Source organism: Globicephala melas, chromosome 2 (genome assembly GCF_963455315.2).
Source record: "Globicephala melas chromosome 2, mGloMel1.2, whole genome shotgun sequence".
Lineage (NCBI taxonomy): Eukaryota > Metazoa > Chordata > Mammalia > Artiodactyla > Delphinidae > Globicephala > Globicephala melas.
The window spans coordinates 73,889,336-73,915,251 of NC_083315.2; the positions used below are offsets into that span (position 1 = coordinate 73,889,336).

General features: G+C 38.2%; 1 non-coding gene across 1 annotated transcript; it reads left to right on the forward strand.

Moving 5' to 3' along the window:
* Positions 1–8,558: 8,558 nt before the first annotated feature.
* LOC115864884 (U6 spliceosomal RNA) lies at positions 8,559–8,665 on the forward strand. Its single transcript, XR_004044177.1, has one exon. It is a non-coding gene; the product is annotated as a U6 spliceosomal RNA (small nuclear RNA).
* The last annotated feature ends 17,251 nt before the right edge of the window (positions 8,666–25,916 follow it).

Sequence of the window (25,916 nt, forward strand, 5' to 3'; positions counted from 1 at the left end):
AAGTCCTGCCAAACAGAGGTCCTAGAGGACCTTCTTTTGATGAATAAATTAAGGATTTTTAATTCACTAATTTAATGGTTTCCTTGCCACTTCTGAAGGAAGGAATTGGCATCTAACGCAACCTTATGTAACCTGTAGTGCTCAGCAAGTGGCTTGAACACATCTGACATTCGGGAAGTAGCTACTAAATAGATGCTTGTAAGGGGTTTGAGAACCATTTGCTCTCTTGAGTAAATATTTCTTCCATATTTTTCATTTTATGAGGTAATTGCCACTTTTTTTTTAGCCACTGCAGAGTTCAGTTTTAGTCCAACCCATGAAAGAGTGATTATAAATTCCAGATAAGTGGGATCCAACTTCACACAGTTTTACTCAACTTCAAAATGTGGCACTATGGGACTTCCCTGGCAGACCAGTGGTTAAGACTCCACGCTTCCAACACAGGGGACATGGGTTTCATCCCTAGTCGGGGAGCTAGGATCCCACGTGCTGCATGGGGCAGCCAAAAAATATATATTTAATAAAATAAAATGAGGCACTGTAAATTGAGAGCCTTGAAAATATGTTTACCTTTCACCCAGTAATTTCTCTTTTAGAAATAGTAAATAATAATGGATTATATAAAGATTCAGATAAAAGAATATTCATTACTGGCACCCTAAATGGTCAAGTATACCTTTAGTGGAATAACATTTAGCCTTTAAAAATGGCCTTGTAGATAATTATTTAGTGACTTGGAAAGATAATAATATATTAAGATTCTTTTAAAAATAAGGCTCAAGTTGACCCGCCAGAGGTTGGCAGATTGAGCGATGGATTAAGAGAAAGAGGTTTCTCACCGTCAGAAAAGAGAGTTACAAATATGAAAAGAGGGAAGGTTAGAATGAACTCTGCAGTATTGGACTGGAATTGGCGATATTGTGAATTTATGGCTTTCAGTATGCATAAACATAAAACCAAATATAAATGTAAATGTATATGTATTATACAGAATGTATCTTTCCCTGAGTGTCTGGGAGCATCAACCTTCCAGTAGCAGTAAGCACACCACTTCCTAAGTCTTAAAAGACCTCTCCATTAAAAAGAACCTCCACAAAGAAGAAGTAGGGCTTCTTGGAGAAATGGCTGATTTCAGGGCTAGAGCAGGGAAGTACACAATATGCCTGGAACATCTTGTACCAGAAAGTAAGGCAGTGCTCAAAGAACAGTATGGACATGTCACTAGGACATGGAAGTTAGCTTTCAGGGATTCCCATTGGCTAAATATGGGACAATTTCATGGTCAGAATAATTAATGGCAGTAATAGAAATAGATAGTAATAGGAAACAGTAGAAATCCATGAATCCACACTGATATAAATGAATGAAGAAAAATCTCTTCTTTATAATAGAATGTCAACTAACAAGTGTAGAAGAAATAATGGATTTAGAAAATCACCATTTGGTAGCTATCATAGTAATAATAAATTCAGTTAAGAAACATCAAGAAATGCTAAAACTAGTGGAAGAGATTTAGTTGGAAAATGGGATATATATATCATCTCGGAGTATCTCCATGCAAAATATTTACTACTTACAAAGGAAAAACAAGTAATTTTATAGGGAAAAACCTGCCATACATTACCAGTGACAAAAGTTAACGTCACCAGTAGTGGAGAAATCAAATAGTATGCCATCTTATAAAACGCAGTGAGAGAGCACAACATTCCTTTGTGATATTCCTGCCAAAGATTCATAAACTGAATCTAATCATGAGGAGACATCAGACAAAACCAAATAGAGGGACAGTTGACAAAACAACTAACCTGTAATCTTCACATATGTCAAGGTCATAAAAGTCAAGTTAGGACTGAGGAACTGTCCCACAATGAAGGATATTAAAAAGACTTGACAGTTAAGAGCAGTGTCTATTTCTGGATTAGGTCCTTTTGTATAAAGAACATTTATTCATACAGTTTGCTAAAACTTGAATAGGATCTTTGGATGGTGGGTTTAGGGAGTTCTTTGTATTGCACTTTCAAAATTTTTTAAGTTTGAAATCATTTCAAGCTAAAAAATCAGGATATAATACAATATGTAAGCTATAATATCGCATTTTTTAGAAGCTGTATATCATAATATACATGACACAAAGAGAGAGGTCAAAGAATATATGTCAAAACATTGTAATCTCTGAGTAATGGGACTATTTATTTATATTTTTATCTGTTTTTTATCTGTATTTTATAATTGTTAAAAATGAATATAATCGTTGCAATGCAAAAAATTATTATTTTATTTATTTATTTTTATTTATTTATTTTTTTTGCGGTACACGGGCCTGTCACTGCTGTGGCCTCTCCCGTTGAGGAGCACAGGCTCCGGACGCGCAGGCTCAGCGGCCATGGCTCACGGGCCTAGCCGCTCTGCGGCATGTGGGATCTTCCCGGACCGGGGCACGAACCCGTGTCCCCTGCATCGGCAGGCGGACTCTCAACCACTGCGCCACCAGGGAAGCCCAATTTTTGTTTTTTAATGTGTATTTGTGCACTTTGGTAATTTCCAGCCTTAAACTGGTAAGATTATATTATAAAGCATAATTGCTTCGTTTATCATTCAATTAGCTTCCACAGTATCTAGTTTTGTACTTCCAAGTCACTGCAAGATTACATTTTACTTCTGAAATGTGGGAAATAGTCATATTTAGGAAATGCTGTTTATCTTTTCTCTTTAATACATTACCTGTTGCTCATTGATCATATTCCTGAAAAATAGTCTACTATAATTGAATCACTTCCATTCTAATTTCTACAATAGAACTTTTAAAATAGTTTAGTCTTAGGGCTTCTTACTAAAAGAATTTGAGCTTCACGTTGAATTGCATTCATTGAAATGAAATGTGTTCAACATTGTTATCATTTGCAAAGGCAAAGCCCTTAGTAGCATGGGCCTGAGGTCACAGAAGAAGAGCCTTGCAAGTATCTAAAAAATGAGATTCTTCATCAGATTTTGAATAAATTTGCAGTTATGGTCATTGTGCGCTTAACATATAGAACACAACACTGAAAATGTACACTAAATTCACCTTTTTGCATGAAAGCTTGAAAGAAACATCTCCTGGGTCAGTTTAGGTGAAAAGAAAATAAATAGTGGGGCTTTGCAAACCCTGGACGTACACACGTATCTCCAATTAACTGAAACAAAATTCGCAGCATGCTTTGAGTGGAGAGGACATTCTTTAATCATGTCATTGTATTTTGGCAGGTAATTTTAACTACATAAATCAGAAATTTTAACAGCAGAATCAAATCAGAGACATACATTTCTCTATATCAATTTTAACACCCTCTCTCTGGGCAGGTGTCTACAGCACACTCTACCTTACTTACCAGATCTGTAAAACAGAATCAATATTACCTTGTGCAGTGGGAGAACCAGCTGAACTTGGCTTGTAAAAATTAAGGTCTATAATATACATAATCTCATTACCTGCTAACACCTCTACTACACTGTAGCTATTCCTCAAGCCAAAGTCTCAATCAGAGAAAGATGGTAGGTGAATGAAACTGGTCTTACAAATACCCAGGACAATAACAAATTAAGATAGTTAATGTAAAGATTATGTTTAAAAATAGGATTATTTTAGCTGCAAGCGTAGAAAACCTAACTGAAAGTGGCTTAAATGAAAGATCAGTTACCATTTCACATAAAACGTGTCTAAAGGTAAGGCTGCAGGGAGGCTACAGGGACATCCCTCAACAGTGACATCCATGACTCAGGCTCTTTCCGTCTTAATGCTCAGTTCTCTTCCATGTGTTGTCTGTCGTCCTCACGCTCATTCCCTCGTTGTAGCAAGGTGGCTGCTGCTACTCCAGACATCAAGTTAGTAACCATGTTCAAAGGCAGAAAGGGTAATGTTTCTCTTTTGATCAGGGAGGAAAGCTTCACAGAACTTCACCAGCAGACCTCCCCTCAGGTCCATTGGCCAAGACTTCCTGGGTCCCATGCCAATGCCCTAGCTGCAAGAAAGCTGGGAAACTACCTTTCTGACATTTAAGCCTCTGAAATGAGAATCAGCTCTGCCAGCAAGAAATAGGGGAAGTTGGAAGGGCCGTTGGGTAGGCAGCCAATAGTGTCTACTATACTATGTGTCTTCTGGTCAGAGTTTTGCTTTTTCTTTTCTTTACTTTAAAAAAAACTTTTTAGAAAGCTTCAAGTAAGCTTTAAGTACACCTGTCAGATGTATTCATATGCTTTTGAATATGGTGCATTTATGAGCCCTTGTTTAACTTTGCACGTATGAGGTGGATGTTTGTTAGTGGTCTCCTGTGTTTTCATTGGGCTCAACATACATAGCCACGTTCCAGCACCTCTGTGCTGATAACATCCTAAATTTACACCTGGGGCCCTATCCTTTCATGATAAAAATTAGCATTTGTATAACGCTTTGTAATTGGAGAAACTTCCTATTCATATATCTTTCAAACCTTACTATCCATATAAAGGCTGTGTCCATTTTTTTAAAATGAGCCAGGACAATAGGAAAGCTCTAGACCTGGCACTCCAGATCTGGACTAGGTGAAAGCCAGAGACTGGACACTTAAGTTTCAGCCTCTGGAAACATTGTCAACAAACAGCTGGGCTCCAGCCAGTGGCCTAGTGCTCAGAACAGAGCTCCGGTCTCATGCGAGGAAGGCCAACGACAAGATGACACTTTAGTCTGAAGGGAAACATCTCTAATAGGAGGTTAGCAGATGAGGATCTGGGAATCAGGACCAAGGTAGAAATCTACAAATAAGACCTAAGACTCAGGAGTATACAGAAAAATCCAGCAAGTTCTCAATACATTTTGATGAAGGAATGAATAAATGAGATAGCAGACTTGTAGCAGAGGTGATTTAATACTGCTTAAATAGTCACATCCATTATTAGTATTTACTTTAAATTACATAGGTATGTATATGTGTGTAAATATATAGGTATATATTGGGTTGGCCAAAAGGTTCATTCTGTTTTTTCCGTAAGGTGGCTCTAGTAGCGCTTAGTTGTCTTTAACTTCATTTGAAACAATTTTGTTAGATTGTACTGTGACAGCTGTCACATCAGCGTGCATTAAAAAAAAAAACTTATCAAAATTCGTGAATTTTTGTGTAGCCATTTTAATATTGAAGATGGAAGAAAAAAGCAACATTTTTGGCATATTATGCTTTATTATTTCAAGAAAAGTAAAAATGCAACTGAAACACAAAAAAGATTTGTGCAGTGTATGGAGAAGGTGTTGTGACTGATCGAATGTGTCAAAAGTGGTTTGTGGGCTTCCCTGGTAGCGCAGTGGTTGAGAGTCCGCCTGCCGATGCAGGGGACACGGGTTCGAGCTCCGGTCCGGGAAGATCCCACATGCCGCGGAGTGGCTGGGCCCGTGAGCCATGGCCGCTGAGCCTGCGCGTCCACAGTCTGCTTCGCAACGGGAGAGGCCACAACAGTGAGAGGCGTGCGTACCGCAAAAAAAAAAAAAAAAAAAAAAAAAAAAAAGTGGTTTGTGCAGTTTTGTGCTGGAGATTTCTCACTGGATGATGCTCCATGGTCGTCAGGTAGACCTGTTGAAGTTGATAGCGATCAAATCAAGACATTAATTGAGAACAGTCAACGTATTCCACGCGGGAGATAGCAGACATACTCAAAATATCCAAATCAAGCATTGAAAATCATTTGCAGCAGCTTGGTTATGTTCATCGCTTTGATGTTTGGTTTCCACATAAGTTAAGCGGGAAAAAAAACCTTCTTGACCGTATTTCCACATGTGATCCTCTACTGAAATGTAACAAAAACGTTCCGGTTTTAAAACAACGGATGCTGTACCCTAATGTGGAATGGAAGAGATCGTGGGGCAAGTGAAATGAACCACCACCAACGACACCAAAGGCTGGTCTTCATCCAAAGAAGGTGATGTTGTGTATATGGTGGGATTGGAAGGGAGTCCTCTGTTACGAGCTCCTTCCAGAAAACCAAACAATTAATTCTGACAAGTACGGCTCCCAATTAGACCAACTGAAAGCAGCACTCGATGAAAAGCGTCTGGAATTAGTCAGCAGAAAACTCATAATCTTCCATCAGGATAATGCAAGACTGCATGTTTCTTTGATGGCCAGGCGAAAGCTGTTACAGCTTGGCTGGGAAGTTCTCATTCATCCGCTGTATTCACCAGACATTGCACCTTCGGATTTCCATTTATTTCGGTCTTTACAAAATTCTCTTAATGGAAAAAAATTCAATTCCCTGGAAGACTGTTAAAGACGCCTGGAACAGTTCTTTGCTCAAAAAGTTAAAAAGTTTTGGGAAGATGGAATTATGAAGTTGCCTGAAAAATGGCAGAAGGTAGTGGAACAAAATGGTGAATACGTTGTTCAGTAAAGTTCTTGGTGAAAATGAAAAATATGTCTTTTATTTTTACTTAAAAACCCAAAGGAAATTTTTGGCTAACCCAATACATATACATTTACGTGTGTGTGTGTCTATGTGTGTGTGTGTGTGTGTGTGTGTGTGTGTGTGTGTAGTATAGGTGTGGGGGGTATATATATTCCATAGCTTCATCCACTTCCTTCCTTCCAATTTTTTATTAAAACTACCCGATCATAACCTCCTTGAGGACAGTATCCATGTCTTTACTCCTTTGTATCCTACAAAGCACTTACCACACACATTGTACATATACATACTCAGTTATTATTTATTGTTGAGGAAAAATCTTATCAGCCAGTAAAAGAGCAATGTGGAGATATGGAAAAAACACGTTTGAATTCTGGCTCCAGTGTTTAATAACTGTGTGTCCTTGAGTGAGTCACTTCTCTGAGCCCTGCTGTGTGTGAAATGGTGATGTGGTTGGAAACAGCCTATGGGTGTGTATACTCTTTGCCCCAGTTACTCCGGTTCTAAGAATGTATCCTACAGGTTGTCATCTCAGAAAAAGAGGTAGACTGTAAACAAAGAAATGCATTTATTTGGGGTCTTAGAATTGCAATGTGGAAGCACAGATTCTGACAGCAACCAGAATAATGAAATGTCCTCTCTGGGGAGCAAAAAATAGGGGTCTTAAAAGGAAAATAGAGAAGTACATTTAGTTTACATAAGTTGTTTGCCAAGAACTATGATTGGATGGCATATATATATATATATATATATATATATATTTTTTTTTTTTTTTCCTGTAAGAATTTATTGACTTGTCAAGGATGTTTCAGTAAAGGCACATTTCTCCGCAGTTCTCAGGGATTACTTTCTCAGCAAATAGCTTCCTTTTTTTTTTTTAAGTCAGCAGAGTCAGGTCAGCAGAGTTCCCAGTTTAACAAGATGGAGTTCTAAGGTACAAAATGAAGTTACTGCTGACAACTCTTTCCAGAAGGTAAACTTGCATTATTAAGAAATAGTATATTTACAGGTTTATTCATTGTAGCATTGTTTGTAATCACAGAAGATTTTAAGTAACCTAAATGCCCATCAATAAAGAACTGATTGGGACTTCCCTAGTGGGGCAGTGGTTAAGAATCCGCTTGCCAATGCAGGGGACATGGGTTCGATCCCTGGTCCAGGAAGATCCCACATGCCACGGAGCAACTAAGCCCATGTGCCACAACTACTGAAGCCCACACACCTAGAGCCCGTGCTCTGCAACAAGAGAAGCCACTGCAGTGAGAAGTCTGCACACCACAACAAAGAGTAGCCCACACTCAACACAACTACAGAAAGCCCGTGTGCAGCAACAAAGACCCAATGCAACCAAAAATAAAATAAATAAATAATTTTTAAAAAATAAAAATAAAGAACTGATTGAATAAATTATAGCATATGCATATAATGACATCATAAAAAAAGATTGGGGAAGCTCTTTTTGTATTGATATGGAACAGTCTCTAAGATATATCATTAAATGCACATTTGTGTGTATAGCATACTACCATTTATCTTTTAAAGGGTAGGGAAAGAATGTATTCATTTACATATATATGCATAAGTTAGCTCTAAAGAAACAGATAACATTACATACCCATGAAGTGAAATATCACAGGAAACTGCTAACATTAGTTGCCTGTGGGAAAGGTAGCTGAGAGGCTGAGGGACAAAGGTGGCAGGGGAGAGTTTTCACATTATACTCTCTTGGACTTTAAAATTTTTTAAACTTGTAAATATATTTTCTATTTAAAAAGAGATAATATAATTTAAACTTAAGACATTAAAAATAAAGAAATAATGTTGTAAAATACCTAGCATGTGGCTGACATTTAGATATCAGCCTCTGATAGGCAAGTTATCTATCACTGCTGTGAGTAGTGATGTAAGTCTACTTGCTTTTCTCTCCAAACATTAACCTTGTTCCCTCTGGTGGTGATACCAGTGAGTTGCACTAAGCGGGAGAATAAAAGTTGGAACATCAAATTCATGAGTAAATGAGAAATGGATTGGATACCTACCTTCATTTTCCCTAACCACTCCAGTCCATGCATTTTCAAGGTAGCTCTCAACTTAGGGAGTCTGGCACCTGACAGCCTCCCCAAGGTACATGAAGAGTTAAGAATATACGTGATGTGCTCGCTTCGGCAGCACATATACTAAAATTGGAACAATACAGAGAAGGTTAGTATGGCCCCTGCACAAGGATGACATGCAAATTCCTGAAGCATTCCGCATTTTAAAAAGAAGAATATATGTGATCACAGTGGCCAGCACATGTAGCTCGGTTTACACAGACCTGTGGATGCATCTTATAAAACTTTGGGATGTTACCAAACTCAGGTCCGGCTGTTCACTGCTCGAAAACCAATACTCAAGAGGCAGGTGTTGGTCGAAAGGAAAATTTGCTTTATTTTTGAGGCTGGCAACTGGGAGAGAATGTGGACTCATGTCCAAAGACCAATTTCCCGCTGCCGGCCAGTGGGCAAGAGCTTTTAAAGGAGAGTTTCAGGGGTGTATAGATGGAGAGAGGTGGCTACATGTAGAACAGCATAGTCTGCTCTGATGATCGTCTTGAAATTAGTCATGCGGTGGTTTGATCAACATCATGTTTGATTGTTTTAACTACCGTTAATCTTCAGTTCAGGGTCGGTTTGTTCCCATTTCCTTGAGGCCAGTTCTTGGAATTATGGTAGCTTATGTCATGGCTACAGTTTGGTCATCATGTAGTTAATGTCTTCCACCTGGTGGGGGTTTCAGTATCTACAAAACAGCTCAGAGAATATGGCTCAGAACATTATCTATAGCCCTCGACAAGGAGCTAAAAGTCTTTGACTTTGCTTAATGACTATACTATTATTATTTTGTCCTGTTTGACTGCTTTTTATTTGTTTCTGCATTTTCTCATTTCTCTGATTAAATTTATTTTTGACTAAAGTTTTTCTACAGACAAAAGGCAGGCAGAGGACATGGAGGGTGTCTGTCTTGGGAAGGCCCCATAGGGTCCTGCTCCATTTCAGGGACAGTATATTTGTAAATAGATAACCTAGAAATGTGTCCAAATATTGTCCAATAATTGAGGCAACTCAACTGCTATTATTCACCCACAAGCATGATTTTTTTTAAGTATAAATGGCATAAAGTTTTTACTCTTGAAATTAGCAAGTAATTTTGTTTTACATCTTTATTGGAGTATAATTGCTTTACAATGGTGTGTTAGTTTCTGCTTTATAACAAAGTGAATCAGTTATACATATATATATGTTCCCATATCTCTTCCCTCTTACATCTCCCTTCCTCCCACCCTCCCTATCCCACCCCTCCAGGCGGTCACAAAGCACCGAGGTGATCTCCCTGTGCTATGCAGTTGCTTCCCACTAGCTATCTACCTTACGTTTGGTAGTGTATATATGTCCATGCCTCTCTCTCGCTTTGTCACAGCTCACCCTTCCCCCTCCCCATATCCTCAAGTCCGTTCTCTGGTAGGTCTGTGTCTTTATTCCTGTCTTACCCCTAGGTTCTTCATAACATTTTTTTTCTTAAATTCCATATATATGTGTTAGCATACGATATTTGTCTTTCTCTTTCTGACTTACTTCACTCTGTATGACAGACTCTAGGTCTATCCACCTCATTACAAGTAGCTCAATTTCATTTCTTTTTATGGCTGAGTAATATTCCATTGTATATATGTGCCACATCTTCTTTATCCATTCATCTGATGATGGGCACTTAGGTTGTTTCCATCTCCGGGCTATTGTAAATAGAGCTGCAGTGAACATTTTGGTACATGACTCTTTTTGTATTATGGTTTTCTCAGGGTATATGCCCAGTAGTGGGATTGCTGGATCATATGGTAGTTCTATTTTTAGTTTTTTAAGGAACCTCCATACTGTTCTCCATAGTGGCTGAACCAATTCACATTCCCACCAGCAGTGCAAGAGTGTTCCCTGTTCTCCACACCCTCTCCAGCATTTATTGTTTCGAGATTTTTTGATGATGGCCATTCTGACTGGTGTGAGATGATATCTCATTGTAGTTTTGATTTGCATTTCTCTAATGATTAATGATGTTGAGCATTCTTTCATGTGTTTGTTGGCAGTCTGTCTATCTTCTTTGGAGAAATGTCTATTTAGGTCTTCTGCCCATTTTTGGATTGGGTTGTTTGTTTTTTATTGATATTGAGCTGCATGAGCTGCTTGTAAATTTTGGAGATTAATCCTTTGTCAGTTGCTTCATTTGCAAATATTTTCTCCCATTCTGAGGGTTGTCTTTTGGTCTTGTTTATGGTTTCCTTTGCTATGCAAAAGCTTTGAACTTTCATTAGGTCCAATTTGTTTATTTTTGTTTTTATTTCCATTTCTCTAGAAGGTGGGTCAGAAAGGATCTTGCTGTGATTTATGTCATAGAGTGTTCTGCCTATGTTTTCCTCTAAGAGTTTTATGGTGTCTGGCCTTACATTTAGGTCTTTAATCCATTTTGAGCTTATTTTTGTGTATGGTGTTAGGGAGTGATCTAATCTCATACTTTTACATGTACCTGTCCAGTTTTCCCAGCACCACTTATTGAAGAGGCTGTCCTTTCTCCACTGTACATTCCTGCCTCCTTTATCAAAGATAAGGTGACCATATGTGCGTGGGTTCATCTCTGGGCTTTCTATCCTGTTCCATTGATCTATCTTTCTGTTTTTGTGCCAGTACCATACTGTCTTGATTACTGTAGCTTTGTAGTATAGTCTGACATCAGGGAGCCTGATTCCTCCAGCTCCATTTTTCGTTCTCAAGATTGCTTTGGCTATTCGGGGTCTTTTGTGTTTCCATACAAATTGTGAAGTTTTTTTGTTCTAGTTCTGTGAAAAATGCCAGTGGTAGTTTGATAGGGATTGCACTGAATCTGTAGATTGCTTTGGGTAGTAGAGTCATTTTCACGATGTTGATTCTTCCAATCCAAGAACATGGTATATCTCTCAATCTATTTATATCATCTTTAATTTCTTTCATCACTGTCTTATAATTTTCTGCATACAGGTCTTTTGTCTCCTTAGGTATGTTTATTCCTAGATATTTTATTCTTTTTGTTGTAGTGGTAAATGGGAGTGTTTTCTTGATTTCACTTTCAGATTTTTCATCATTAGTATATAGGAATGCCAGAGATTTCTGTGCATCAATTTTGTATCCTGCTACTTTACCAAATTCATTGATTAGCTCTAATAGTTTTCTGGTAGCATCTTTAGGATTCTCTATGTATAGTATCATGTCATCTGCAAACAGTGACAATTTTACTTCTTCTTTTCCGATTTGGATTCCTTTTATTTCCTTTTCTTCTCTGATTGCTGTGGGGAAAACTTCCAAAACTGTGTTGAGTAAGAGTGGTGAGAGTGGGCAACCTTGTCTTGTTCCTGATCTTAGTGGAAATGCTTTCAGTTTTTCACCATTGAGGACGATGTTGGCTGTGGGTTTGTCATATATGGCCTTTATTATGTTGAGGACAGTTCCCTCTATGCCTCCTTTCTGGAGGGTTTTTATCATAAATGGGTGTTGAATTTTGTCAAAAGCTTTTTCTGCATCTATTGAGATGATCATATGGTTTTTATCCTTCAGTTTGTTAATATGGTGTAACACGTTGATTGATTTGCATATATTGAAGAATCCTTGCATTCCTGGGATAAACCCCACTTGATCATGGTGTATGATCCTTTTACTGTGCTGTTGGATTCTGTTTGCTAGTATTTTGTTGAGGATTTTTGCATCTATGTTCATCAGTGATATTGGCCTGTAGTTTCTTTCTTTGTGACATCCTTGTCTGGTTTTAGTATCAAGGTGATGGTGGCCTCTTAGAATGAGTTTGGGAGTGTTCCTCCCTCTGCTATATTTTGGAAGAGTTTGAGAAGGATAGGTGTTAGCTCTTCTCTAAATGTTTGAAAGAATTCTCCTGTGAAGCCATCTGGTCCTGGACTTTTGTTTGTTAGAAGATTTTTAATTACAGTTTCAATTTCAGTGCTTGTGATTGGTCTGTTCATATTTTCTATCTCTTCCTGATTCAGTCTTGGCCAGTTGTGCATTTCTAAGAATTTGTCCATTTCTTCCAGGTTGTCCATTTTATTGGCATAGAGTTGCTTGTAGTACTCTCTCATGATCTTTTGTATTTCTGCAGTGTCAGTTGTTACTTCTCTTTTTTCATTTCTAATTCTATTCATTTGAGTCTTCTCCCTTTTTTTCTTGATGAGTCTGGCTAACGGTTTATCAATTTTGTTTATCTTCTCAAAGAACCAGCTTTTAGTTTTATTGATCTCTGCTATCGTTTCCTTCATTTCTTTTTCATTTATTTCTGATCTGATTTTCATGATTTCTTTCCTTCTGCTAACTTTGGGGTTTTTTTGTTCTTCTTTCTCTAATTACTTTAGGTGCAAGGTTAGGTTGTTTATTCGAGATGTTTCCTATTTGTTAAGGTATGATTGTATTGCTATAAACTTCCCTGTTAGAACTACTTTTGCTGCATCCCATAGGTTTTGGGTTGTCGTGTCTCCATTGTCATTTGTTTCTAGGTATTTTTTGATTTCCTCTTCTATTCTTCAGTGATCACTTCGTTATTAAGTAGTGTATTGTTTAGCCTCCATGTGTTTGTATTTTTTACAGATCTTTTCCTGTAATTGATATCTAGTCTCATAGCGTTGTGGTCGAGAAAGATACTTGATACAATTTCAGTTTTCTTAAATTTACCAAGGCTTGATTTGTGACCCAAGATATGATCTATCCTGCAGAATGTTCCATGAGCACCAGAGAAAAATGTGTATTCTGTTGTTTTGGATGGACTTGGATGAACAAGTCCATCTTGTTTAATGTATCATTTAAAGCTTGTGTTTCCTTATTTATTTTCATTTTGGAAGTTCTGTCTATTGGTGCGAGTGGGGTGTTGAAGTCCCTTACTATTATTGTGTTACTGTCGATTTCCCCTTTTATGGCTGTTAGTATTTGGCTTATGTATTGAGGTGCTCTTACATTGGGTGCATAAATATTTACAATTGTTACATCTTCTTCTTGGATCGATCCCTTGATCATTATGTAGTGTCCTTCTTTGTCTCTTCTAATAGTCTTTATTTTAAAGCCTATTTTTCCTGATATGAGAATTGCTACTCCAGCTTTCTTTTGGTTTCCATTTGCATTTAATATCTTTTTCCATACCCTTACTTTCAGTCTGTATGTGTCTCTAGGTCTGAAGTGGGTCTCTTGTAGACAGCATATATATGGGTCTTGTTTTTGTATCCATTCAGCCAATCTGTGTCTTTTGGTGGGAGCATTTAGTCCATTTACATTTAAGGTAATTATCGATATGTATGTTCCTATTCCCATTTTCTTAATTGTTTTGGGTTCGTTAGTGTAGGTCCTTTCCTTCTCTTGTGTTTCTTGCCTAGAGAAGTTCCTGTAGCATTTGTTGTAAAGCTGGTTTGGTGGTGCTGAACTCTCTCAGCTTTTGCTTCTCTGTAAAGTTTTTAATTTCTCCATCAAATCTGAATGAGATCCTTGCTGGGTAGAGTAATCTGTTGCAGGTTTTTCTCCTTCATCACTTTAAATATGTCCTGCCAGTCCCTTCTGGCTTGCAGAGTTTCTGCTGAAAGATCAGCTGTTAACCTTATGGGGATTCCCTTGTGTATTATTTGTTGTTTTTCCCTTGCTGCTTTTAATATGTTTTCTTTGTATTTAATTTTTGACAGTGTGATGAATATGTCTTGGCGTAATTCTCCTTGGATTTATCCTGTATGGGACTCTCTGTGCTTCCTGGACTTGATTAACTATTTCCTTTCCCATATTAGGGAAGTTTTCAACTATAAACTCTTCAAATATTTTCTCAGTCCCTTTCTTTTTCTCTTCTTCTTCTGGAACCCCTATGATTCGAATGTTGGTGCATTTAATGTTGTCCCAAAGGTCTCTGAGAGTGTCCTCAGTTCTTTTCATTCTTTTTTCTTTATTCTGCTCTGCAGTAGTTATTTTCACTATTTTATCTTCCAGGTCACTTATCCGTTCTTCTGTCTCAGTTATTCTGCTATTGATCCCATATAGAGTATTTTTAATTTCATTTATTGTGGTGTTCATCGTTGTTTGTTTCATCGTTAGTTCTTCTAGGTCCTTGTTAAATGTTTCTTGCATTTTGTCTATTTCCAAGATTTTGAATCATCTTTACTATCATTCTGAATTCTTTTTCAGGTAGACTGCCTATTTCCTCTTCATTTGTTAGGTCTGGTGGGTTTTTATCTTGCTCCTTCATCTGCTGTGTGTTTTTTTGTCTTCTCATTTTGCTTATCTTACTGTGTTTGGGGTCTCCTTTTTGCAGGCTGCAGGTTCGTAGTTCCCGTTGTTTTTGGTATCTGTCCCCAGTGGCTAAAGTTGGTTCAGTGGGTTGTGTAGGCTTCCTTGTGGAGGGGACTAGTGCCTGTGTTCTGGTGGATGAGGCTGGATCTTGTCTTTCTGGTGGGCAGGTCCACGTCTGGTCGTGTGTTTTGGGGTGCCTGTGGACTTATTATGATTTTAGGCAGCCTCTCTGCTAATGGGTGGGGTTGTGTTCCTGTCTTGCTAGTTGTTTGGCATAGGGTGTCCAGCACTGTAGCTTGCTGGTCATTGAGTGAAGTTGGGTGCTGGTGTTGAGATGGAGATCTCTGGGAGATTTTCGCCGTTTGATATTACGTGGAGCTGGGAGGTCTCTTGTGGACCAGTGTCCTGAAGTTGGCTCTCCCACCTCAGAGGCACAGCACTGACTCCTGGTTGCAGCATCAAGAGCCTGTCATCCACACGGCTCAGAATAAAAGGGAGAAAAAGTAGTAAGTAAGTAAGTAAGTAAGTAAATAAGTAAGAAAGAAAGAAAGAAAAAGGAGGGAGGGAGGGAGGGAGGAAGGAGGGAAGGAAGGAAGCAAAGAAAGAAAGAAAAAGTAAAATAAAAAAAGTAAGATAAAATAAAATAGTTATTAAAATAAAAAATAATTATTAAGAAAAAAAATTTTTTAAGAAAAACAACAACAAAAGAAAAATGGACGGATAGAACCCTAGGACAAATGGTGGAAGCAAAGCTATACAGACAAAATCTCACACAGAAGCATACACATACACACTCACAAAAAGAGGAAAAGGGGAAAAAATCATAAATCTTGCTCTCAAAGTCCATCTCCTCAATTTGGGATGATTCGTTGTCTATTCATGTATTCCACAGATGCAGGGTACATCAAGTTGATTGTGGAGCTTTAATCCGCTGCTTCTGAGGCTGCTGGGAGAGATTTCCATTTCTCTTCTTTGTTCTCACAGTTCCCGGGGCTTAGCTCTGGATTGGGCCCCGCCTCTGCGTGTAGGTCGCTGGAGGGTGTCTGTACTTCGCTCAGACAGGACGGGGTTAAAGGAGCAGCTGCTTCGGGGACTCTGGCTCACTCAGGCAGGGGGTAGGGAGGAGTACGGAGTGCAGGGCGGGCCTGGGGCGGCAGAGGCCGCCGTGACGTTGCACCAGCCTGAGGCACACCGTGGGTTCTCCCGGGGTAGTTGTCCCTGGATCCCGGGACCCTGGCAGTGGCGGGCTGCACAGGCTCCCCGGAAGAGGGGTGTGGAGAGTGACCTGTGCTCGCACACAGGCTTCTTGGTGGTGGCGGCAGCAGCCTTAGCATCTCATGCCCATCTCTGGGGTCCAGGCTTTTAGCCGTGGCTGGCGCCTGTCTCTGGAGCTCCTTTAAGCAGCGCTCTTAATCTCCTCTCCTTGAGCACCAGGAAACAGAGGGAAGAAAAAGTCTCTTGCCTCTTTGGCAGGTCCAGACTTTTCCCCAGACTCCCTCCCGGCTAGCCGTGGCGCACTAGCCCCTTCAGCCTGTGTTCACGCCGCCAACCCCAGTGCTCTCCCTGCGCTCTGACCAAAGCCCGAGCCACAGCTCCCAGCCCCGCCCGCCCCGGTGGGTGAGCAGACAAGCCTCTCGGGCTGGTGAGTGCTGGTTGGCACCGATCCTCTGTGCGGAAATCTCTCCGCTTTGCTCTCCGCACCCCTGTTGCTGTGCTCTCCTCCGCGGCTCCGAAGCTTCCCCCCCCGCCACCCGCAGTCTCTGCCCGCGAAGGGGCTTCTAATGTGTGGAAACCTTTCCTCCTTCACAGCTCCGTCCCACTGGTGCAGGTCCCGTCCCTATCCTTTTGTCTCTGTTTATTCTTTTATCTTTTGCCCTACCCAGGTACGTGGGAAGTTTCTTGCCTTTTTGGAGGTCAGAGATCTTCTGCCAGCGTTCAGTAGGTGTTCTGTAGGAGTTGTTCCATGTGTAGATGTATTTCTGGTGTATCTGTGGGGAGGAAGGTGATCTCCGCGTCTTACTCTTCCGCCATCTTCCCTACGATATCCACAAGCATGATTTTTAATGAAGATGACTAATTCTTATAACTTCCACAATTCAAGGTGTCAGAGACAGATGTACTATTCTGTGTTAGTTGATATTTGTGTTGCTGAAGGAATGATACTCCATCTACATCAGAGTTTTTCCTACTGTGGACCCCAGTGAAACCTCAGGAACATTAAATCCCATTAGCACTACTACCCACACTGGAGGGAGAATTGATTTAATTGGGAGTCAGTACACATTTTATACTTCTTTGGGAGCAAAATCTCAGGACTTGGGTATGATTAACAGCAAAGGCTCTGTATGGTACTATGAGGAATAATTAAGCTATAAATTTCATCTTTGTTTGCAAAATGAGAAACGCCTTTAAAAAAAATATGATCCGCTCTTTTCCCTCCAACTTTATCTGTCTAGGTAAATATAATTAGGTAATGGATGATGATTTGTTAGCATTTTATTTCTTGTGTTTGCAAGGGCATTAACACTGATCATAAAGCTCACAACAAATATGGTCGGTTTCTGATTTTCAGAAGCAAGAACGTGACTTTTGAGAATCAGATGGGCCAGAAGCAGGCGTCCTTGAAAATTAAGTCTTCCTGTATTCTGAACAGGATCTGAGAGACTTTTGTCTTAGCTGATTTGCATGCACTAATTGCTAATTCTGAGTAAATGTGGAGTGATCACCTACACAATTACATTCATAAATTAATATTTTTACTTCACAGTTATTTACACACAGAAAGAAACAGTACAAATAATTTTAAGGCTGTGTCTACAATTACATAATGAACTGGTTAATTAAGGTAATGAGCTAGTTAATGACAAGCCTAGAAAATTTTCATGCAATATCCATATAAGGGAGGAAGAAATGTCTTTGCCTGAATAATTCTCATAATGCCTCAACATTTGACTTCACTATCTACACACAGAGACATACCCTAAATGATACTTTGGTAATGAATCTAAATTATCTTTTGATTTCTCATTGGTGGTATGGATGCCAAGGCTAACTGCCAGGGTAACAGGATTAAACCTGAGGTATCACAGAGAAAGAAGATAGCCCCACTCCCAAAAATCAGACTGGACACAGGCTGTTTCAGGCAAGTAGGTGGCAGTGAATATACAGAAACAGAAGCTAAGCTGGGTCTAGGGTAAATTAGCCATTAACTGTCAATACCAAAGAGCTCCTTTATCAGGGTGACCCATCCCAATTTTAGAGGGGCTGATCCTTTTGGGATCTCTGATCCTTTGGTCCAATAGATGTCTGACCTTTATGTTGGAGACAAAATTTCCTCTGACTCTGGGCTTCACATCTGGAGGGGCCTGCAAAAAACCCTAATCATCTGGGTTTGGACAACCATCTCACTTATTTGGGAAAAGATCTAATTTTTTCCCTATTTCAGTGAAGACCATTGCATCCACCCAGCTTCCCCAAGCAGAACTCTAGCAGTCATCCTTGATTCTTTGCTTTCCCTTGTGTCAGTCTGAGCCACCATCATCTCTGATCATTGCAACAGCCTCCTCACTAGCCTCTCTGCCTCCATTCTTGCTCCCCTCAGCCACACCACTGATCCCCAAAGCCTATTCTCAATGCAGAAGCTGGTATAATTCTTTAAAATGTGCATGATATTATGTCAGTCCTCTGCTGAAAATCTTGAGCAGATGTGTAGGACTGAAGCTGTGGAACATGTTCTGGGTCTGGAAGCATATAGAGGAGGTCAGCAGATCAGCTTCTGTGGGATAACAGGGAGTAAAGTGCTCATGAAGAGTTGGGGAATTAAGCCCCTCTCACTGCTTGAAGCCATGACTAGGGGTGGAGCTCCTCTGTCAAGTTCAAGGATGCTTTGGCCAAGGAATATGATTTATGAGAAAATCAGCATCTAGAGAGGTGAAAGGACACAGACACATCCTCTTTACCTGGACCTGATCCAATATTGCCTTGTATATTAATAATATCCCCTAGGATGGGAGCTGGGAACAGCTGCCACTACACTGAGTTCTCACCTAAGGCCTCTAGGGGAGATCCTGTGAAGGCAACTGTAAAATCACTAGACAGCAGGAGGTAAGCACAAAAAAAAAGAGAGAAAAATAAAAACCTCCCACCCCAGAATCTGAAAACCTAAATTCTAAAACATAAGAAGGAAACTAATTCTAAGAAGGGGAGCCAAACAAAACTATGGTCTAAAAGCAAATTTACCTGAGACAAAAGAAAGTAATTTTTTAAAAATCTAACAAATATAGTTTGTTTCTGCAAAGAAATACAAATTTTTTTAAAGTATAGAATAGGTTAAAAAAATAAAATTCATGGCTAATAAAGCAAACTAATTAGAAAGTGTTCAAATGGAGTATTATACTGACTGGACTTTTTAAAAAAAAATCAGTAGAAGGGACAAACTCTGGATAAGAGTTGAAGAGAGAATTACTGAACTGGAAGACAGCACTGGGGGATTCTCTGAGTATGCAGTACTTAGATACAAAGAAATAAAAATATGAAAGAACAGTTAATGTACATGGAGAATAAATTGTTTGGGATATAATTCTATTAAGAGTTCCTGGAAAAAAGATGAAAAGAATACGGGAATAGCAATATTTGAAAAAAATAAAGAATTTTGCAAAATTTGAGAGAGACAGGCATCCTTAAACTGAAAATGTACTCTAGAAACCAAGAGGAAAATAAACAAGTACACACTTAGACTTGTTCTAGTGGAACTGGAAAATATCACTGTTAAAAACTTTTAAATGCTATCAAGGAGGGGAAAACATTAGTGACAAAGGAAGTACAATTAAACTAATATCCAACTTCAGTCTTCAGATGCCAGAAGGCAATGGAGAAGTAGCTGTAAATGTCAATTAGAATTCCACACAAGTCTGAACTGTAATTTAAGAGTGGGAATAAAATGAAGACATTTTCTGGCAACTAAAATTGTTTACCTGTTACTGACCCTCAATAAAATAATCACTAAAGAATCTTGTCAAATAATAATATAATCAATGTCAAATCATAAATAATCTTGTCAAAGAGAAAAGTGAACCCAGAGGAAAGAAGTAAGATGCAATAAACAGTGAGCATTGAAATTAGGTTTGTTTTTAATGTTGCTAAGTTTAAATAGCTGTTTACTGTATACGGTAGATAGAATTATAAGATGGCCGCAAGATTCCCTCTCCCTAGTCTACTTCCTATCCTTGAGTGTGAATGGGACATCACAACCATGATTAGGTTATGTTGTATAGAATAGTTGATTCTAAGGAAAGTAGATTATCCTGGGTGGACCTGACCTAATCCAATGAGCCCTTAAATGGGATTGATCAGTACTTAGAGAGAAATACTTGAAGTATGAGAAGAATTTGATGGAAGATTGCTCTTTGAAGATAAAGAGGGTCACCTATCAGAGAATGAGAATGGCCTTAAGGAACTGAAAGCATCTCCCAGTTGTTAGCCAGTAAGAAATGGGAACCTGAGTCCTACAACCACAAGAACTGAACTTTCCACATAAGCTTGGAAGAGGGCCCCAGTTCCAGATGGGAATGCAGCCCAGCCAACAACTTGATTTTAGCTTTGTGAGACCCTAAGCAGAGAACCCAGTCACACTATGTCCAGACTCCTGACCCACAGAACTGTGAACATTTAAAAGAGTATTGTTTTCAGCCACTAAATTTGTGGTAATTTGTTAGGCAGCAATAGAAAACTGTTTTACCTAAAACAGTTAGTTTTAGCCATTAGTTCAATGGCTAAGTTAGGACTGATTGTAGTAGAAAGAATCTCAAGGAAACAAAACAGGTTAGAAATTGCTGTAGTAATCTAGGATGAGATGATACCAGAAAGAAAAAACTAGAAACATTGTGAAGGAAGAGTCCTTTAGACTTGGTGTCCTCAAAAACATTCAGGGATAGTTAACTACTATAGCAATGATTAATCAAAGAATTCATTGGAGTCAATCATGAACTTTCTTTTGATGGCTTTCCTGCTGTAAGAAGATAGGGTAGAAGGTCCCCAGAGAAAGAGAACCAGGCGTGGCTTTCTTGACAGAAGAGAGGTTATTTTTGGCCTAAGCCATTATGTGACCTAAGCCTGACCACAGTGCTTGCCCTTGAACATGTCTCAGTAATTAATGATCTCAATGGAACAAAAGAATTCAGGAACAAATTCTGTTATCAGGCAAGAGAAGTAACAATAGAAATGATAATAAATCAGTTGTGAAGATTCCCTGTTCTGTTTCGATGGTAAAGATTAGCCTGACACCTCAACCGCCTGATCAACTGGAACCTAAGGGATGGTGATGTTGACTGACCTTTTCTGACCTTCAGTGACTTCAATCAACTAAAGGTTGAACTCTGTTGACACCCTTCATGAATATGCATATACCCTTAGCTTAAAAATTCCCCAATTTTGCAGGGAGACACTGCTTTGGGAAAGATCCCAGTGTTTTCCTTACTTGCTGCAAGTGATAAGTCCTTCCTTCTCCAAATCTTTGGCTTGATTGTGTCTTTTGGCTCAACACCAACCAAGAGGTGAACCCAGTTTTTGGGTAACCATGCTATTATATTGGACTACTATTCCATTTAATTTTTGTGTGTTTGTATTAGCTTCTCAACTAGAAGACAAGCTCCTTGTGGACAGGATTGTTTAAACTTTACTGAATTCCCCCATGGAAACAAATGTCATAGGTATGAAATGGTTTAATTAAATTACAACATATTTTACCACATGTCTGTTAGACTGGCTCAGATCAGAAGGAGCTGACAATGTCAAGCACTGACAAGGATGCAGAGCAACTGTAACTGACATGCATTGCAGGGGGAATGAAAAATGGTACAGCTGTTACTGAACCCAAATTCATGTGCCCAGCACATAGTGAGGCCAAACAAACAAAAGTATTAGAGTTTGGAGCAGAGAAAGGTTTATTGTGGGGGCCAAGCAAGGAGGACAGGCAACTCAAGCTCAAAAGACCCAAACTCCCTGATGGTTTTCAGGGAAGAGTTTTTAAAGGCAAAATTTAAAAATTTTGGGCTGAGAGCTTCTTTCTTAGATCAACTGATTAATTTTTCATTGACATATGTAATATCCTCTTCCTAGCTCTACCCTTCAACCTCGGCAAGAAATATATATGTATTAAATTAAGTAAAATAATTTATTTTTACACAGAGAAATTGACAGAAACAACAATGGATATACTAAGGGGGGAAGGAAGAAAATAAAATATTTCCACAGGTCATATTGAAGGTGAGGAAGAGGTCTGAAAGCAAGGAAGGCCTGCCAAGCTGGGACAGCATATCAATCAAATGTGTACCTGGACTTTCAGTCTATTTTTAGCACCAATTGGTAGCCTCCTCCATCCTCTACTTTCTTTGGCACCATGTAGCAACAGCTGCTTAAATCCTGAAAGAGTTTAGAAGCACTCCAGACATAGGACTCTGGGCAATTTTTTAACCCCTACTTTCCACATCTTAGAGAAGTCTCTGCCTATAGACTTTCACAGGCATCTATGACAGGTCAAGTCTTAGGAAGGTTTGTGCAGCATTTCAGAGTTCATACTTCTACTGACGTAATAGGCAGACACAACTGGTAATTTTCTATTTTTATCTGACCTGACTTGAATGTAATTTCTGTGTAAACAGGGGGAGTGGAGTATTATAAGACCACCTCTAATCTTAGGGAAGAGGAGGAGAATTTCTCCTATTTCCCTATTCTCTTCTTGCAGTTTCATACACAATCACATAAAACAGGCACCCAAATGACACAGTTTAGGAAAGTGTGTCAAATGAGAAAGTGGTGTACTAGGATTAGTGAAAGCATTAATGCTGGGATGACATTAGAAAAGAAAGGCAAAAGATTTCTGTGTTAGCATGATAGCATCTTATGTGGTCAGAGAGTTGTAGGCATTTCTGTTTTACTACATTGGTTATCTTTCTTGAGTTGTGTCTTTAAATTTAAGATGGGGTATACATTTTTACAATGGTTAAATACTGTACCCTTTGAGAATAGAGGAATTTGAATTTAATATTAACAGTATTTCCAATATGTTAAAAGTTAACTACAACCCATGTTCAATATTTTCTTAGATAATGATTGTATTTAACAGGCCATTCTGATGTATAATAAATGATGTCTTCTAAATTCTAATAATGGCTGGCATTACTTATGACCCTTTCTATAGCAATAGCCAATTAAAAAAAAAAGATCATATTTTCAGTATATACATATCCTTTTGAAGACCTAATGTTCAGAAGTGAGTCAATTTATTTAATTTATAGGAATATGAAAACCATTCTAGGAATAACATTTTATGATTCTACTCTCATCGATATCTGATACTCTAAATTTTCTTTTTAAGCATCTCCATTTTCCATTATCATGTCTGAATTACTTTTATTATTGTATTTTACCTATTTCACTGTCTACTTCTTTTCTTTTATAAATGAATTCACCAGTTGAAGCCAAAATGAGCCTAGAAACCCTTAAGATTTAAAACACACTTTAATTATCATATATCATGCCATTAAGAAAAATCATATATATCTCCCTCTCTAATAAGCATTATGTTTACATTTATCTCATCATTAAATCTGACTTATTAAAAATAATCTTTTAACAGCAATAAAAATGGAAGTGACATTAAAAATTTGTATTCTTATTTTATTATTTTAAAATTTTAAAACTATTTGGATGCTGTTGCAACTCTATTTTCGTCATTCCCTCAGCTTGTTTTACTGAAGAAAAAAATGTCACCATTGAAAATGTACATGTGATAGAACCTATACATAAATAAATATACATAGAATGACTGTATATACATATGCATATCAGCAGACAAAACTGTAAAATGACTCCGTAAAACTTCTGCTATTAAAAATGCTTCAAATACAGTGATAAGAGAATTATCAGAGATTTCTTTAGGAAAGAAGAAGTCTGTCAGTGTGTGGGAGGGTCTGTATTTAGATAAGCCCTGACTGGCCAGTTAAGTCCATGAAAACTGTCTTCTTCTTTTTCATTCATCACTTGTGTTTCCCCATTAGTCATTTTATAACAAATCAGAAGTCCAATTTGTTAAGATCCAAGTATCGTGTTTGCAGTGTCTTATTTAACCCCCCAGACTATAAAAGATCCACCCATTTGCCTTCTATTTGAATGGATATTAAGAGAAATGAAAGAGAAAGAGAAATATGGCTTTGTTTCATAAATGGTAAATATCATCTAAAAAGTTAGTTTATTGGCCATGGTTAAATATTTGATGCTCATGAAGAAATTGCATGATATGCTTTTGAATCACTTTATATTATTAATTGCATTAAACCTTTTTCACTCCCATAATTATTTTTAATTCTCACCCATTCCTTCAATTACTTTTTCCCTTTGAGTACTTTAATTATCATGTTCACTTTTCTCAAACTAAATTTTGTACTTTCCTTTATAAATTTTGTATTTCCATAAACTAGATAACATTATTCTTGGCCTAATGACCTAAATACGTTACAAGATTAGATATTATTAAGTGTGTTGCAGAATTTTTAGGATTAGATATCAGAGACAGAAATTGTGACAAGGTTGAAGATTTTTAATGGAAAGTTTTTTGACACTATATTCTGGTCGCAACTTATGGCTTAGAAACTTAGAGCAAAATAACTCAATACATATACAGATCAACAAATAAATAACCAACACTGACATAAATGCCTTATTTCATATGAACATGTCTCATCTCCCTTATTAGATGGTTAGTTTTTAAAGACAGAGTCAAAATAATGCCCCAGCATCTAGCGTATACCTAGAAAGTATTAGGAAATAAATGTTTGAGTTGGTTTTACTTTTTTTAATTAATTAATTAACTTATTTATTAATATTATTATTATTATTAGTTTGGCTGTGTTGGGTCTTTGTTGCTGCACGTGGACTTTCTCTAGTTGCAGTGAGCAGAGTCTGCTCGTTGTTGTGGTGTGCGGGCTTGTCATTGCAGTGGTTTCTCTTGTGGAGCATGGGCTCTTGGCGCGCGGGCTTCAGTAGTTGTGGCACATGGGCTTGGTAGTTGCGGCCTGCGGGCTCTAGAGTGCAGGCTCAGTAGTTGTGGTGAACGGGCTTAGTTGCTCCGCGGCATGTGGGATCCTCCCAAACCAGGGCTTGAACCCTCATCCCCTGCATTGGCAGGCAGACTCCCAACCACTGCGCCACAGGGAAGCCCAAGTTGGTTTTATAAGACCAAGTAATCTTTTGCCGTGTATATTTATTTATCCCAAAATGAAATGTTATGCTATTTAAGATGTACAGCGACTAAGTTATTTGCACATCCTGTGAGTTCTGCACAAGTCTAACAAATCGATTAACTTCATTTTCTATTGTGAGTTTCTGAGTTTACATTGCTTCCATATACCAATCATGAGGGACGGGGTGCTTTTGTTGCCCTTTCCTTAGACTGTGTATCAATCTTCACAATATGGGACAAAGCAGAACATTTCTTTTAGACAGTTTTTGTTCCCAGCTTACCGTTTTTGCTTTTGAGATCGTTTGACATTTCATGTTGGTGGAAAAAAATAAAAGTATTTTAAATGTGCAAGTGAAATAACAGCCAACAAAAAACTGTTCTCTGCATTAGATAATAGAATTTTAATGTATTTCTGCTGTCAGGTTGGTGTATTTGTGTGATAATTTTATGTGACAGTGTAATTAAATTGTAAAACAATTCCCATTTCCTATGTATTTTATCTATTTATCATCATTTATTTCTTTACCTTCTCTTTCTGCAATAAATATTATTGTAAGGAGAGTTAAATAAGTTAAACCAATGCAATTACTTTTACAGATTGAAATTAACTTCATATATCAATTTGTACACATTTATACAAAGTACCTACAACTTGCCCAGTATAAATAAATGTGTTTATTGCAGTATATTTATGATGTCACTGTGGTTTCCATGTTTGCCTTCCTTTTGAGTAATGATGTATATGTTTAAACCTGACATTTTAACAGTATTTTCAAACAATTTCATTCATTATCAAATAACCATTTATTACACTATGGCAATTTCATACCATTTACTCTACCCTTTAGACACTCCTAAACAATGATTTATCAACCAATATACAGATTTTAATGCTTATCACAGCAAATATAGAAAGTAACATTAAATAGTGACTTGACAAGAGATAACTA